Below are 5,984 nucleotides of genomic sequence, written 5' to 3' on the forward strand. Positions count from 1 at the left end.
GGGGTGAAATAAAGTGGCTGCTCCATTAGACCCTGCCCTCTGCCAGGGGACGTTGCTGCGCCCTGGAGACGGTTAACTGGTTAACTGTCCCACATCAGCCAAGCTCTTGGAACCACAGAGCTGTCACCTTCAAAAAAGCAGGGAAATGACCTCCAGCCTCAGGCGTCCACTCTCCCAGAGTCCTGAATGCTCTGCTGCCCAGCCCGCCCCAGAGCCCATCACATGTGTCCAATGCCCCCGCCTGTCTCTCAGGTACACTCAAGCCCCCCTCCCCCCCCAAGGGCTGGGACCACAGCCCCATCGTCTTCCCAGTGCCGGGACGTCGGACTTCTGTGCCCTCCTCGGCCGTGTCTGTCAAGACCACTGCCAGGGCCCTCCTCACTGGCTGCTGTGCTCTGTGACCACTGACGCTTCCACCTCCAGGCCGGCCCCGCCCTCCTCCGTTCTGGCCTTGACCCCCAGCATCAAAGCTGTTTGTCCCTGTATCTCTGAGTTACATATCTGTATGTTAACATACAGTGCACACGGAGACAGAAACAGAACAGGAAAAAGAGATAGAAAAGTTTTACTATTTTCCTCGCGCACCTAACGAGCTGTGTCCTGGAGGCGAGGCCTCCGCAGCCTGGCCTCCGCCTGCGGCCCCACACGCCGCTCCTGCCTAAGGCCCTTCCTGCTGCTCCCACCTTTCCCTGCTTTCTTTTCCTCCCTGAACCCACTGACGCTCATCTTGTCTCATTACCGTCCTTCTAGAACGTAAGCCACGCGTCACAGGTGCTGTTCGCTGCCGTGTCCCCTGTGACAGGCACAGTGCAAGGCACACAGCTGGAGCTCAGGGAATGTTGGGAGTGAATGAGTGACTGAATGAGGTGTGACCTGCGGGCGGATCGGCGCCGAGTCTGAGGACCACTTCCTCCTCAGGGTGAGGAGGATCCCGGCCGGGGGCTGCAGCTGAAGGATGGGGCCCAAGGTGCCTGCTGGGGCTCGGGCTGTGCAGGTGTGCACTGTGCAAAGGTGCTCCGGGCAGAGCAGGGCTGAAGTCCAGCCTGGACCCCGCTGGCCGGTGTGTGCCGAGCACAGGGCTGTGTCTGCCCAGGAATGTGAGGACTCTTTTCTTCTCTCAAAGGTGCCTTTGCTGGCCACACCTGCTCCCTGGGGGTCTGTCTAGCCAGGGGGGGGGGCTTTTCTGAGACTCCCACAAAGGAACACTAAATGTCAGAGGCAGCCAAAGGGCTGAACACAGAGTGGGCGCCGTTACACCTGCGATCGCCTGAGAACTGGCAGACAGGGAGGAAGGGACCTGGTGTCCCTTCAGGTTCTCCCCGGCCTTGCAGGTCAGGCCCACAGGCAAGCAGGCCGGCAGGGAGCTAAAAACCTGACCCCTCAAAACCATGTCCTTTACCCTAAATCCTGCTTCCCTAAATGGGGGGAGGGTGTGACTGTGCTTGGGAAACAGACCTCAGCCACTTGGTTGTGGGGTAGCCCCTGCCCGGGCAGGGCAGAGGGGTCCCCAGTAGCGCAGGTGCTCGGAGCCCGCCTCCCGTGTCCACTCTTTCATGTAATTCAGCACGAGGGCCAAGAGGAAAGGGGTCGTGTGTCCTGACGAGTGTCTGGTCACCCTCCCAATCCTCAAGGCCGAGGGAGGCCCTCATCCCTACGGGCTCACTGGGGCTGCCTCTGGGGGCTCGGGAAGCGAAAGGAGGCGGCGGCTTTGTTCTCATGCGTTGGTCCTACCCTGAGCTTCTCGGGGCCGGGCCCCACGCCGGGGCCTGCAGTCCCCCGGGGGGAACCCTGCCCAGGTCCTGTCCTCACCGAGGGCTTGGCTGCATGGCTGACCTTTATTTCCGAGTCTGCAAACGGCTGTGCAGAGGGGTCCCTCTGCCAGGGGCTCGGTGGGACGGCAAGACTAGCTCCTGGCTGCACTGGCCATACACCGTGTCCCCTCCCAGGCTTTGGTCTGGATGTTCTCCTGACTCCTCAACCCTTTCCCCTAGCCCTCCGCCCCAGCCCCCGCTGAACTTGACTCATCGTTCAAAGAGGAGACAGAAACCAGCTGAGCCGACCTTGAGCCCCTTCTCGCCACTGAGCCCTCACGCCCTGCTCTTCGTTGCCCATTGCGCCCATCCACACTGCCCCTTCTGCTCTGAGGGCCAGCCCTCTGCCCGAGCCCTGGTGCCGGCACTCTCTGGCCTTCTGGAGCGCATCACGCCTGTGCATGTCCTGTTTTCTGGATGACAGACAGGGTCTCAATCCTGACTGCATCATCCATCAGCAATCAGCAGGCTCTGTGTCCGCCTTCAACCTTCTTCCTTGACCCAGGTTCCTCCCCAGCTCCCCTCACATCCCCACTGTGCTCCCCAGGGTTCTTCTTGCGAGAAACGTGCCCTCGCCCTTCTCGCCTCACTCGCCATCCACGCTGCAGCCCACATCCGCGTGGTCCATCTCCGCCACGCCACCACCTGTCTTGTCCGGCCACCAACACCATACGGTGAATCCAACCAACACTCTGTCTCCACCTGACTCGGTCGCTCAACAGCATTTCCTACTTAAAAACAGTTATTTTAGTAGCTGTGCGGTGCTTGCTACGCGCCGGGCACTCCACACACTGTCCTGTGCACCTGTCACAACTGTCCTCATGTTGGAGAGCAGGGCGCTAGGGCTCAGAGGGGTCGCCCTGCTGTGGACACCATGGTGGGACCCGGGTTCCACTCGTCCAAGTCCAGAGCCCTCGCTCCCCACTGCCGCATGGGCTCCTGTGTGCACCCCTTCTGCGGCCACCACCGCCCCTCCTGTCCCCTCCCGCCTTGCTGCCCACTCCTTCCGTTTCTTTGGCCTTTCCTCCCGCAGCAGGTTTTAAATGTGGGGCCTCAGCTCCCTGTCCCTGCCCTCTCCCTCCTCCACCGACATTCTCTTCCCAGCCATTCGCATCACGTCCTGGCTTTACACCCCACCCCCAAACTCCTGTGCCGGACATTGTCACTTGCATGTTCTCAGGCACCTGACAAGTTCTCGTCTCCGCTGACCCCACACACCAGCTCTTCCCCAGGCTTCCCGCTGCGGAAAAGCGAACCACCAGCCACTCAAGGGACGACAGTGGTGCCTCAGTTTCTTCATCTGTCAAATGAGGTGAACAGGGCATTCATGCCCCATAAGGCTATCATGAGGACTAAACGACGCGAGACATAAAGTTCATGGAATACTGTCTGACACACGCACAGTCCTTGATAAGAGTTGGCTACTTGCAAGCTGTAGACCATTAATTAAAACCCACCTCCGGGCAGAGGAAGGGGCAGTCTGGTGGGCTGACTGAGCAACAAGGGCACTGTGTGAGCAGGCAGGACCAGGGACCGCGATCCCACCCACAGGCGGGCGCTCCCTCTGAGTGACAGCAGGCCACTGCCTGGGAGCTGTCTTCGTCTCGCCAGGGGAGGGGCCGTGCCACAGGGCCTGCTGGTGGCTGGAAGGAGCCTGGCAGGGGGAAAGGCAAAGGGCCAGGGCCAAGGAGTCTGTGAGAGTATCATGGCTCTCAATTCCCGGCAGAAATCAGAAAATCTGATCTTGCACATCTAAGAATAGCCGTCGGTTTCGACTGTGAGAGGTGCCAAAGTGAAAGCTATAATTATTAGTAAGTAACAAGCAGAAATTAACCACCTACTGCAGTGTCATTTTTAGCTGCCATCCCAACGTGGAAATGGAAAGATGGCACCCAGGCTGCTTGGCTGGGAAGGGTCCTGGTTCTGCTCGGAGTCTCTGGGAATGAATGGCTCCAATGGCAGCACCGAGGTCTGCGGCAGACAAAGCCGGAGGGAGATGGGTCGCGCGTGGAGTGAACATCAAGTCCTCTGCTCCACCTCCGACTCTGCCGCAGGAAGCTCAGAGGCGCTTCCTTCTGTCTAGCCTGGCTTTCCTTCCTGCAAGAGGGGCAGACAACCCCTCCGACCTTCTTTATAAAACGAATGTACAAGTGGCACTGGCAGATCCCCCGGACTTTCAGGAAAAGAGACCGTAAAAATGGGTAGTTGCTTTCTAAATGTCAGATGAAGGCCAGCTGCCATCAAGAAAAGACGGATAAATGTATGTTTTAAAAACTGGCAGTAAAAAGGACAAAAAGCACAAACAAACAAAATAAAAACGGGGACAAATATTTCTAGCACATATCAGACAAGGCACATTTCTTTGACATAATAAATGCTTACAAATGGAAAGAAAAGCTGAGCATCTAAGCAGATGACTGGGCGGGCGTCATGAGCAGGCAACTGAAATGCCATCTTCACCCGTCAGACTGGCAAAGATCGAGACGTTTGGTAATTCGTTGCATTGGCAAGGATGCGAGAAAATGGGCATTCAGACATTAGTGACTGAATATAAATTCATACAATCTGACATGATTTATCAAAATTCGAGTATGCACCCTTTGATGCATCATTTCCACGTTTAGATACAGATACAGAACAATACACATAACAATACTTATTGATGCATTGTCTGTAACAGCAAAATGCTAGGAAGAATCTAAATGTTAAGCGAGGGAGTCCTGGTGAAATGATGGCAAGTTCATACAATGGGCTCATGCTCTGCAGCTGCGGGAAGGCGTGAGTCAGCCTCGCGTGTGGGGCAGCAGTGACCTCCGAGTGTGGCATCTCAAAGGTGCCGACTGCTGACAGTGGGTGCCTGTGGGTGGGAGAGACAGGCTCAGAGATGGGCAGAGTCTTTTCGTTCGATGCCTTTTGTACCTTTTCAATTGTGCACTATTTATTCAAAATTGTATTATTTATTCAAAAATAATTTAAATAAAACTGTCACATGGATCCAAACAAACCAGGGGAAAAACATGCACAACCCATGCAGGTCGGCCCCCAGGTATTATAAGGAAGAGTCTGAGGAGGTGCTGGCGGGGGCGAGGGCAACCAGGGGATGGGTCCCACCCCACTGGAAGGCGGCACCCTGTCCCAAGCACCCCTGGTCGGCCTGGGTCTGTGCTCCCCGCTGGGCTCCGGCCGGAACCTCACAGAGCAGATGAAGGTTCGGGGGTCCTATTCATGGTCTCTGCCATTCAAATGGACATACAGGGACCCTCTCCTATAATAGCGGGGAGATCTGACCTGTGACCCTCAGATCTGAAGCTAGCTTTCCCTGGGTTCCCATCACCCGTTTCCACTGAGCTTACCAGAAAAACAACCACGAGAGAAGAGACCCACAAACGTCACAGAAACGCCTCGGCCGTGGGTGTCAGACCTGGATCTAACCAGTTGCTTCTGAAGCTTGCAAAACGGACAGAATCTGGCAGTGCTGCTAGAGCTGATGTGGACGCGGGTGTTACCTGGTTTCCATCAGCTGTCAGAGAGCGGGGTCACGTTTACTGTGCCTCTCAGAGCAGCAGAGCTCCCACCACAGTAGCTAACACGGCACAGTTTGAGGGAGCCTGTCTGTTGAGTTGACCTCTTCAAAGACTATATGAAGAAGACATGATATGAATATATGATAAAATTCTACATCTTAATTCTAACAAAGCCATTGCTTTAGGTCCTTACGGCACAAACCCTACAAAGGTCCTAATCGACTCCAGCCATTCACATGACATACACGTTCGCCCGCGCACACAAGCACGATGCATATTCTGCCCAGAGTCAGGCAGATGCGGCACCCGGTTTCCGTAAGTTCGATCTCACTCACAGGCAGAATGCCCCCCGCCACCCGTTACCAGCAGTGAGGGCTTTATCCTGTCCTGCAGGTGATGGCAGCGAGACATGGAAGCGACATCTACACTTATAAAAGAGAAACATGGTAATTGGCGTACGACCGCTACCCTTTTCATTGGCTAATCAGTGAATATATGCAAATTAACTGTCAGCCAAGATGGCGGCCGGCAGCCAGGCACTGAAGCGAGCAGGAGGCTTGCTTGCTGCAGACTCCAACGTTCGCTGCCTCACTTGCCAGCCTCTCAACTGCAACTCTAAGCAACTATATACTATGTTGCAAATAAGAAG

At 55.8% G+C, this 5,984-nt stretch overlaps 1 protein-coding gene across 3 annotated transcripts in view; it reads right to left on the minus strand.

The window, feature by feature from the left end:
* TTC7B (tetratricopeptide repeat domain 7B) overlaps positions 1-5,984 on the minus strand; it is a 185,146-nt gene that overhangs the window by 27,488 nt on the left and 151,674 nt on the right. The window lies entirely within an intron of this gene.

Source organism: Myotis brandtii, unplaced genomic scaffold (assembly GCF_000412655.1).
Source record: "Myotis brandtii unplaced genomic scaffold, ASM41265v1 scaffold332, whole genome shotgun sequence".
Classification (NCBI taxonomy): Eukaryota; Metazoa; Chordata; class Mammalia; order Chiroptera; family Vespertilionidae; genus Myotis; species Myotis brandtii.